Source organism: Haemaphysalis longicornis, unplaced genomic scaffold (assembly GCF_048455015.1).
Source record: "Haemaphysalis longicornis isolate Haplotype H1 unplaced genomic scaffold, Haemaphysalis longicornis Haplotype H1 scaffold_226, whole genome shotgun sequence".
NCBI classification, from domain to species: Eukaryota; Metazoa; Arthropoda; class Arachnida; order Ixodida; family Ixodidae; genus Haemaphysalis; species Haemaphysalis longicornis.
In genome coordinates this window covers 116,497-128,219 of record NW_027526303.1, presented here as the reverse complement: position 1 = coordinate 128,219, position 11,723 = coordinate 116,497, and positions in this window count along the sequence as shown.

Here is an 11,723-nt window from a genome sequence, read left to right as displayed (position 1 = left end):
ACCTATTGCTATCTAGTAGTTTGCTTTCAACATTCGTGGCGTGCTGACAGTCTTTTGGCCAACCGGTAATTATCACAGAAGGATGGAAAGTTGGGCTAGTTGGTTCATAGTGACCATAACGAAATGCAGCGCAAAAAAGGATGGGACAAAGGAAGAATTAACGACGGCACGGCGCTGACTCGCAACTGAATTTATTAGAAAAAACACACACATATTTATACTCAATCCACGCGGCTTCCTATCATGTCTCTCGCGATCGCAGCAAAACTACAACGTTGTGAAACCATACCTGCCAAATACCGCACAATACGCACTGCACTAGACAGTAAAACAAAAATTCACTCCATCACCTTGGCAAACGCGATAACACCACTGACACAATTCACGTGCCAAGGACTACCCTATTTTGCACTGCAAAACTACCAATCCAGGGCAAAACTACCAATCGACGTGAACCTCCACCGAACCCACAGGTCGTTTTTACAACGGTGACTTCCTCATCGAAAGACGCACCGCTTCAAAGCCCACCATAGAACAAGTCATATTCGGGAGCACTCCAAGAACAGACACCGCCCAAATCTGCTCAACTGTCAGGTGCTACTAAGGACACAGCCTCGTCTTCACGGCGACGTCATCGGAAGAACCTCGACGAGACGGCACATCAATCCACACAGCCAGATGTTGTGAGTCCTCTCATTCCCATGCTTTTTACGGCTCTCAAGGCTCTGCTGCACGCTAACCCGTCCGCTAAATCTCTCCCTGAAGTCGAGGCTATCTTGGCCTTGGATCCCCTTGTGACGTCCTCCTTCAAGGTGCTGCAGCGGGGTTTCGGAGTTCAGCAATGACGACCAAGTTTCAAATCACGTCTCCAAAGGTGTCTCTAAACACTAACCTCAAGAACTGCACAATCTTCCAATGGAATGCCCACGGCCTGCGCTCAAAACTTGCAGATTTCCGTCAACTTGTACAGACTTACCAGTTCCCATTCCTCGTAATCTCGGAATCCCGCGTTGAAGATCACTTTCGGCTAAGAAATTATTATTTCCTTCACTCGCACCGCCTGACGGGAGTAAGTCGGTTGTTTATTGGTTTTCGGAAAGATGTACAAGCAGCAAGCGTACCCGTCCAACCTCACGACACTGAGGAATATGTGTGTGCCACCACTATGATCGGGACTCAGCGATTTATATTTATTGCTTCCTACTTGGAACCAGGAGCTGCATTTGATGCCCGCAGGCTTGAAAATATAATTGCAGGCACACGCCCACCTTACATCATATGCGGTGATTTCAACGCCCACAATGAAATATGGGGAAGTGCGCATACCAATTCTCGTGGAGCAAGGCTTGCTGATCTACTTATCAATCATGGTATCGAACCTCTCAATGACGGCAGCATCACCTACATAAAAAATACAACCATCAGCAGCTGTATTGACCTTTCCGTCGTGTCAAACAGCTTCATCCAAAAATTTACTTGGCGTACAGATTTGGAAACGAGAGGCAGTGATCACTTTCCGATTTTAATATCTTATCAAGATGCAGCTGTGGGTCGACGTCAAAGCTATGTCAAGCGCACAGATTGGGAAGCCTTCAAAAACCGCACTGACATGGGAATAACCGCAGCCACTAACGACAATGACATAATACGAACTATGGTTAATTGTCTGACAGAGTCATCGATCGTAGTGAGGAAGCGCCTAGATGTTAAGACCGATCCAGAATATGAAAGGCTGCGTGCCATCCGCAGACGCGCTGAGCGTAAGGCGCGACGCACCAAAAACTTAGAGGACTTGAGGCAGGCTCGCAAAGCGCAAAGACACGTAAAGCGTTATTTAGAAAAGTTAAACCGGCAACGGTGGCGTGATTTTTGCACAAACTTAGATATCCACAAACCATTATCGAGGATATGGCGCATTATAAAAGGTATGCGCACAGATAACCAACAACTGTATCCTTTCAAAGCGCTGTCGTTACACGAAGGCATATCACAAAAAGAAGCCGCTGAGGAGTATTGTCGGCTCATATCTACAGTATCCATGCCTCCGTTATTCCTTCAACGTGTCCCCGACGTAACGCCACCAAACGCTGTAGCCGCAATGGACCTTCCGTTTTCTATTCGAGAGCTCGACACGGCCATCTCGAATGTCAAGAAACGTTCTTCTCCAGGTCATGATGACATACCTTACGAAGCGATTTCCCATCTGTCTCACCATTCCCGCCTACGCCTTCTGGAATACTACAACTCAACCTGGCTCTGTGGTAGTGTTCCTACAGAATGGAAAATCGCTAAGATTACTGCAATCCTAAAACCTGGGAAGCAACCGACAAGATTCGACTCATTCCGGCCTATCGCCTTACTAAGCTGCATTGGCAAAATCATGGAAAAAATGATATTTAAGAGAATTACGTGGTACTTGGAAAGCAGAAACCTTTACTCACCTGAAATGAATGGCTTCCGGGAAAACAGATGCGCTATTGACAACATAATCGCTCTCGTCGCTTCACTGGAAGAACTACAAAGCGGACACATACCGACAGTAGTATTTCTTGACATAAAGTCAGCATTTCATTCACTCTTGCATACTGCAATTCTAGAGTCCTTAGCTGTCCTTGGTCTTGGTGGAAGACTGTACGCCTGGATTGCGAGCTACCTCAAAGGACGTGAAATTTTCATGTGCACGCCAGAAGGCCCTACTTCCCATCACAGTATACAGAAAGGAGTGCCTCAAGGAGCTGTTTTAAGTCCTCTATTATTCAACCTCACGCTTATCCACCTAAAGCGTGCGCTCCCTCCCGGCGTCAAGGTCACACTTTATGCGGATGACATCTGCATTTGGTGTGCGGCAAAGTCACGTCGTACAACGCAACAGCGGCTGCAGAAAGGTTTGAGCAATGTGTCTTCGTACCTTGCGTCCAAGGGTCTCCGCCTTTCTTCCGAGAAAAGCGTTTCCATGGCGTTCACCCGCAAGCGGATGAGACAATACCCTCTAATCCTTGGCGGTCGTTGTCTGCAATACGCACGAACCCAAAAATACCTTGGGATCATCGTAGATAGAAATCTATCATGGGCGCCGGAAGTCAAGCGATTACGTACTCGTCTCTCTGCGGTGGCACACGTTATTGGATACCTTGCTGGATGTCGATGGGGAAGCGACTGCAGATCCATGGTGCTTCTCTGCAAAGCATATATAGACGGCTTGCTGCGCTACAGCCTGCCTGTTCTGCAACGGCTGTCGCCCACATGCAAAAAGCAACTCAATGCGGCTAGAAACAACTGCCTGCGTACCTGCCTCGGCCTTCCTAAGGGCTCATCGTGTGTTGGCACTGTCGCAGAGGCTGGTTGCTTGCCTTTAGATATTATTAGAATGCAGGAAGCATTTCGAATATACTTGAGGCATGCGCTGCACGCAAAATCCAAGTTCTTGGCAGGTATTGTACGATGCAACAAAATTTTGAGCTTCGCAGAAACTCTAAATACTATAAACATCCCTGTACCTACCCAACGACGACAACTCATGCCATCTGATTTCCCGCCTTGGACTCTATCACCCCTATGCATAAAATTAAACATACCTGGACTCACATCAAAAAAACGTTATGCCTCCGATATGCCTCCTTCAACTAACACTTGCCCATATAAGTGACCAATACTCTCGTATGACCCACATTTTTACTGATGGATCATCTACTCCTGACTGCAGTTCTTCTGGGCTCTTCATTACATCCACCGGCCAAGCACTCTCATACCGTCTTGAGCGCCCAACATCATCTACATCTGCTGAGCTTCATGCCATCAAACAAGCACTTCGCTACATTCTCCGCCAGCAGCCAGCACAGTGGGTAATCTTTACGGATTCGAAGGCAGCACTGCAAACTCTTCGACGTGCCAGCTGCTTCAGCATTCACGAACATATATCCCGCGATGTCTCTTACCTAAATCATCTAGTTTGTGTCGCCGGACACCGCGTGATACTGCAGTGGATCCCTGCCCACTGCGGCATCATAGGCAATGAAAAAGCAGATGAGGCTGCCAAGAGAGGATTGCAACTGCGGAACGTGAGGAACATTTTCTTCACGAAGCACGATGCCTCTAGGCTAGCAAAGGAGCTTGTTTTCAGGGAAAGAAGCACCTTCTGGTCTCTCCCGGAAAACCAGCACCCATTCCTGCATCATGTCGACCCAACTTTGGCACTGAGGTTACCGGAGCGACTTCCACGTCGGCTAGAGACTTTGCTCCATTGCTTACGTCTCAACGTGGCGCTAACACATACCTACCGCTATCGCCTTGGCTTGACCTCGAACCCCTATTGTGACAACTGCGGTTCACCAGAAACCGTCGAGCATATTTTACTGGAGTGTCCTACATACTATCAAGCAAGAAACAACCTCGCACAGAAGACCGAGTGCCTCAACCACAGTTCCTTGACTTTAAAAGCACTTCTGGGACCATGGCCATCTCCCTCCTCTCAGCGTAAAGTGCTAACCGCATTATTTGAATATCATAACGACATCGGCGTCGCTGAGCTGATATAGGACCAGACCATTCTTGCACTGTACAACCGCCCATAGACTTTTCACGTGTCGCACTGACGGACCCCAACGCACATGCTTCCTCCTTTTTTAAGTGCGAATGCACTTTATAAGCGACCCCAAACCTTCCACCGCCGGCGGCGGCGGCGGCGGCGTCCGCAGTCCTCCTCTCCCTAGCAACGGCGTGGAGCGGAGAGGAGCGTCGGTAGCAACGGCGCGGTGACGTCACTTCACCACGTGACCGCGCTCGCTCCGCCTCCTCGCCGTGGCTGCGCGGGTGCGCGCCGCTCCCCGCACCGCTCCTCGCGCCGTGACGTCATGGTATGACGTCACAGCGCGCCTCCTCTCCCCAGCAGCTGCCGCGCGCCTCTCTCTCCACCGTGACGTCACACTCGCTCCTCTCCCCCTCGCTCGGCTGCAGCTGCAGTGCGCCGCTGTCCCTCTCCCCTTGCGCTCGCCTCCTCTCTCAGCAACCTGGCTCGGCGCGCTCGGCGCGGCGTACCCCCCTATATATGCAGCGATAAACTGCCAGACCTCCGTGGGTCGGCTCGCGCGCGCTCACGGGCGAATGCCAACGGATTTTAACTTTACTCCCCCTCATAGCATCACCCCGTGCATTCGCACTTAACCATGTTCACCCTCGGGAAATGCTTGGGAGTTTTTTTTCACTTTTATTTTCTCCTTTCTTCTCTCCCTTCCACCTTTCTTCCTATTGCAACTTTTTCCCTCCTCCCGTACCCCGCAGAGTAGCATGTCGGCGTTAACATGCCGGCAGACCTCTCTGCTTTCCTCTAATAAAGAGCTTTCTCTCTCTCTCTCTCTCTCTCTCTCTCTCTCTCTCTCTCTCTCTCTCTCTCTCTCTCTCTCTCTCTCTCAAGAACACATATTCACTCTCGGCTAACGACATTGACGGAATGCTGACGCACTTTTCTCCCTTCTTTTTAATGTGATACGCTTCTATAATTTCCCGTACTCGTTGGTCCTTATGTTTAGCAATTACGGCAGTGTCTTCAAACACAGGAGCACACCCAAACTTGGCACAATGCTGAGCAGCTTGAGAATGCTTGTCACCTTGCAACGTGCGCTTGTGCTCCAAGAGCCTCAGGTTAAGGCAGCGCCCCGTTTGCCTGTGGTAATTACCATTCGCCATTTCTTATTCGCGGCTTTGAGACACGTTCTCTCTGGTTCATATTGTAACAGCCTTGGTTCAAACTCAGGCAATCTTAGCCGATCTTTTTTTTTTCTTTAGGAGCAAGTGTTATAAACCACTTGTGCACTTTTTTTAATAATCGGTAGTTTGGCATGTTTAGGCAGTTTCGGGGCAACGTGCAGCCTATCAGTTCATTTATTGATGCTTGGCATACTGCCGGAAGTGCTGGTTCTCTACTGCTGGGGAAATTCAATGTAGCGAATGGTAAAGCGGACAGATGGCCTAGTCACCTAGTTTCCTATGGTGACATTTGGGCAGTTTTGACGCACATGGATATCGCTGGTACAGTTAGAAGGGACTGTATATTACCTGTTCACCTTCATAACTCTTGACGTCCTTTCCCTTTTTTTCCTCCTCCTCTTCCTCGTGTCGAGCACATTCATCAGTATTCACAGGCACTGATGTCGCGTACACTTGAATTTTCGCGCCAAAGCAAGCGTGGCTAAAGGAATCGCGGCCGACCACTGCACATTACCTTCGAGATCACAAAATCAAGTTAAGGAGCAAGCTCCCGAATATGGACCTCATCCTACCAGGGCTTTGTTGTGTGTGTGAGCGTGGAATAAAGGAGTCCTTTCACTGGTCCATAAGGCCAGCCTAATCGTGCAGCGCCCTCTGGCATTTCCACACAAAGCCATGCTTGATTAAGTGCCGTTATGGCTTCCCTGAACGAGCATCGGTGAGCGCGTGCCCACGCTTGCGCTTTCTTTCCGTCTTCGTCCAATTGAGAGCCTCCGAGAACGACGCCCGGAACGAGGACATCTTCGCCGGAGCTAATAACGACCGACGGAGCAGGGCGTCCGGGTTTGCGCCCTGTATTTCCGCCTGCTTGAGTAGGGCCTTCTGTTGAGGGTAACATGCGCCCGGGGGTGTGAAGGGCCCTTCATTTAACTCATGCTTGGCGCTGCTGCTTAGCGGTGCCTAGCGACAGTGGCGAAGTATGGTGGATGTTTGGCTTCTGCTCCCTTCTCTAGCACTGTGCTCAGCTTGTAGTTAGAGAGGTAGAGGCAGTGACACAGAGAGAAAGGGGGGTAGAGGGAGGGAGGGAGAAACGGAGGAAGAAAGTGGGATTTTTTATTTGGGCTGGAAAAATCTAGATCAAGTGGGGGAAGGGGGAGTAGGGACAGGGATGTTCGTGGCCAGGGACATCTTGAAGGTCTGTTGCCATTCAGAACCCTTACGAAGGTAAAGCTTGCGCTTGTTTCATAAGAATGGCAAAAATCGGTAAATTTAAGAAAAACTCATTGTAATTGTTTACATGGCCTAATTTAGTGCCACGACCTAGCTTTGGCGTGTTTCGCGAGTCGCGGTCGCTTCGCTCAAAACAGCTTTTGAGAAACTTTTGACAACAATGACTTAGCTTTAGAGCAGAATTATGTTTATTTTTTGTTATTGTTGTTGCTGCTGTTGCGGTTGTTGTTGTTGTTGTTGCGGTTGTTGTTGCTGCTGCTGCTGCTGTCGTTGTTTTAGTTGTTGTTGTTGTTTCAATCGGCGAATGGATAAAACCTATGTTGACACTCGCAAACGTGATTATTATGTAGTGTCAGAACTCACGTTAATTCGAAAAGGCAAGGAAGTCAGACGTCGAAAATCATGTGCCAAGCAAACTACGGTTTTCATGATTAAAAAAAATACGCTTTCTCGCAAACCGACGTCTGCCCCATTTTCAAATTATGCTATTTAAAGTACCGAAGCTACACGTGGGCTATAAAGAGCACTGCTGTGCTGAGCGCTCCGGATTACTGCTGACTAACCTAGGTATCTTTAACGTAGGGTAAAGATACCTAGGTTATATTTAACCTAGGTATCTACGAATTTACGCCTCACCTTGTCCTTCGCTGTTCAGTACAAGCAATATTCTTCCTCGAGAACGGTTCCCCATCACGTCTTGTGCACATGCTGGCTTATCAGTCGGTGCGACCACCTTTCAAACACCACTGAAGAAAACAAGTGGCAACATGTCACAAACGTGCACGCAACACAACAAAAATAAAACCAGCTTCTTGGATTTCTCTTTTTGGGATGAGAGGAGGGGGTGGTGTGCTTTTGCCCTATATCTCACGGAATTTATTTCCAGGGAAACATTTCGTAACTACGGTTTTGACTAAATTCGTGCAACACTGAGCTCACATATAAAGAGTCGTTCACAATTTCTCATAACTCTACCACAAACATAATTGATAACGTTGTTCGTTAGTTTTAAGGGTAAAGCTGGAGTTCAACTGTTTTGGTACCGCTGTCACCCATGTCTGGTTTAAAACTGTTCTTCATAAAAACGACCTATCACAGCTCCGGCTCAAGAAAAAGCAGGCGCGAGCCTTAGCTTATGTCTCATACACGTGAAATGACGTCGCATTAGTGTCTTGGCCGTCCGAGCGCACGCTTCAACTATTCCGCGACGTGCTATCTGGGCCGGGAGCAGAATGCTTAAGTCGCCACCTGCTCAAACCTTCCTTTAAATTCGTTAGCATTTATTTAAACGGCCCTAAAAACCTCCCAACTACTAAAAATTCTCCGTTGTACCAAGAAACTACCCAGACCAAAATTTAGGTGCATGCTAATTTTTTATTTATTTATTTATTTATTCTCGACGCCGAGCATTGGCTCGTCTCCAGAGTGGCACAAGTGTCCCTTAAATTAAATTGATATTTGCGAAACGTTCCCAACATCGAACTCCATGAAATGCAGCAATACCTTTCATCTTCACAGTAATACCGTAATTACCCGATTCTAACGCGCACTTTTTTTCCGAAAAAATAGTCCGTAAAATCGCATGCGCGTTAGAATCGGATACAAAACCGAAACTGCCGAAACAGCGGAAATTTCGTCCCATCCATCGCCATCTGAAGATGGCGCCAGAGCTTTTAGCAACGATTTTTCGGACGCAGCAAACCTAGGCGCCTAGGCTTTTCTATCAAAGTGTACACAAATCGTCAAATCGTTTCACTTGCGCGCTTAATAACAGCAATGGCAGCAGCGGCTCCCACGCGTTCTAAACGAGCGGTCGGCTGGAGCGTGCACCTCTGGAGAAGCTCTCGGGATGGGCGTGCGAGACGTGGGCCACGATCGCATAGACTATGGTTGAACGTTCGTTCATAAGTGTGGCATCGCGAATGCGCTTGAAGGCACCGAGGCCGAGATGTTGTGGTCAGCGGAGAGCGACGAGGAGTGAGATTGGTGAGATTACTTCGGGAAATAAATCGCCCATTTTTCTCGCATTCGTTTGTCTGCTTCCCTAAGTCCCGTGCGCGTTACAATCGGAGGTGCAAGTTTTTTCGGTTTTTTTTGCCAGGAAAATCGGGTGCGCGTTAGAATCGGGGGCGCGTTAGAATCGGGTAAATACGGTAGTTACACCGATTCGCAAAATTTCGGCAGCGTTGCAAGCATAAAGTTTCGTTGGCAACAAAGATGTTAAGGATGTGCCGACGGCTACTAGAAAGCACAAGGAATATGATATGTTCAACGAAAAACGAGGGGGTCTTAGATTCACAATACATAACGTTTACACTTTCATCACTCCCAGTGACGAAGGATGCCAAAAGGACAAGGTTCTAGAGACTACCAGTCGCGCCGCTAGTAAATGAACCGGGATGCAAGTCACTCAGCGGTCTTCCCGTGCAGACACAAGATATAATATAATACCAGAATTTAGGTTTTCATAGCCATAGTAGAGCCAACGTTATCGGCCTAAGGGTATTTTCACAAAAAAAGACTAGCTAGAGTAGCGACAACCAGCTTCTGTCCCCCACTGCGGCATCACTGGAACGATGATGCGGGTTCATCCGTCGGCTGGATAGTAAGTTGCGAAGACCCATCAAGAGTCAAGTGTGATCAAAGGGGCATTTACCTTTATCTAAGCCCCCGCCTCGGTAGCTCAGTGGCTAAAGCGTTGCGCTACTGAGCACAAGGTTGCGGGCTCGATTCCCGGCCGCGGCAGCCGCTTTTCTGGTAGAGCTGTAAAGCAAAAATGCCCGTGTATACGAGATTTCGGGGCACGTTAAAGATCCCCAGTTGGTCAAAATTAACCCGAAGCCCTCCACTACGGCGCGCCCCATCGTCTGCGTTGCGTCGGCGCGTTAATTAAACCCTACAATCAATCAGTCACCTTTATCTAAGCCGGCTGGTTGCCCTTCTGTCGTCACTCTCCACGTCCGCCATCTGACTAGACTGTCTAAACATTGGCTCGTTCCTCGCCCACGTCAAACTACACCTTGCAGATGATGGGGTATACCCCTACGAAGTTGTTGAATGGGCTTGTATTTTATTTATGGGTTTTTATATTAACTCGTGTTGTATATCTATGCTGTATAACTTGTTTGTTCGGAAAGAATGTGATGTTTAAGATTAGTTTCTTGCTGCTTTGTACAGTTTGCTGCATATATTTTCTTTTTAATGAGTCTTGCTTTTACGTCGGCATGTGCACTGATTGATGGACTATTTATTGTACTCTTGAATATGTTGTATTTCAGTGCTAGGAGTTTTGATTGACACCCACAAGCTGTGTCTATGTATTGGGCTTTTTTTGTTCCCCCCCCCCCCCCCCCCCGCTGTTATTCTGACTCTGTGAGGAATGTAGGGCAAGGTCGAGTTTCTGAGGGCAACTTTTTACCCTATTTTTTTCCCATGACGTGTGTACGTTTATGGAAATAAACAAACAAACAAACAAATACCGCTTAAAATTTCTAATGCGCGCACTGCCTGTAAAGCATGCTTTTCTGTAGAGGCTACGCGTATGAATAAAGAGCCGACTTGGAAAACAGGAGCCACAATCCGTAGCTCATTCCGATGAATTACCGCATGTTCAGAGAAAGGAAAAATCTGAATCCCTCCCTTACCGGTGGAAATCAGTCAGGTGTGTTATCCCTTTCTTGCAATACCGCATCAATAGAACCTCCCCCTCGCGGCACCCCATGGCACATGCCGACACATTCCAAACGGATATGACAAATATACCGACTGAAGTAGCGGTGTTTATACGTATCACCTGACGTATACGTGTGGCACGTGCACTGCGTTGTGTACAACGAGTGTACTTTAACGTAAAGGCAGCGTGGAAAAGAAACTCCAGGCCGAACAGATGGGTCGTATCCACGATACTTCGTCTGCATTATGGTGAACCAAAGCGAGTCTTATCAGGGTACAGAATATTGTCCACAAGGAAAACAGCTGCGATGGCAGACTTGCCGACAAGCAAAGCAGAATGTCAACACTGACATTTACCTGCAGTGAAAACACAAAATACGACGTTCTTCATTTGACCTGCGACAGCTGACGTTACCATATCGGGAAAACAACTATGTCACTTAAATCTTCACCGCAGATCTTGATCACTCCAGGACTACTTCAATCACCTGTAGGTGTTAGTTGACTGTGATCGCTCCGCAGCCAAATCGTTGACGGCAGTTCACAAACGTTTTCGCCAGCTTGGACCTGCCGTCTAGCTATCACGGTTTCGTTCTAAAAAATAACGCGCGACCACCATCACCGTCTGAAGGTCCCGCCAATGCATTGCGCTGCTCGGACAAAACAAGGACACATTTCTCTTTTAGGGGCGAAGCCCCTTAGGAACTCTGGCTGTCGGGGTCGCATATCGTCATCGTCTCATGTCGTTGTAGTGTCATGTAGTCACGGTACTAAAACACCGGGAGGGGACACTCGTTTTCCAAAGCCTCGAGCGAGAACGTAGCCCATACAAAAAGAACACACCGGGACATACGTCTTCCAACGCCTCGCGCTAGAACGCTTCGTGCGTTAAAGACACGAGACATACAGCAAAGCTGTATACATCTACCCCCCCCCCCCCCCCGCTTTGATCTCCGCGGGCAAAAACAAGAATACACTGATGCAGTGCATGCTTCGCCCCTCCCCAGGTTTCACGTTAATGGAGTTGGCCTGAGATGTTTTAACATCGGACCTGTTTGGACCGAGCACTATCCGTCCGTCGCACCAGAAACCCTCAAAGTGTAAGGGAAAGCGGCGAC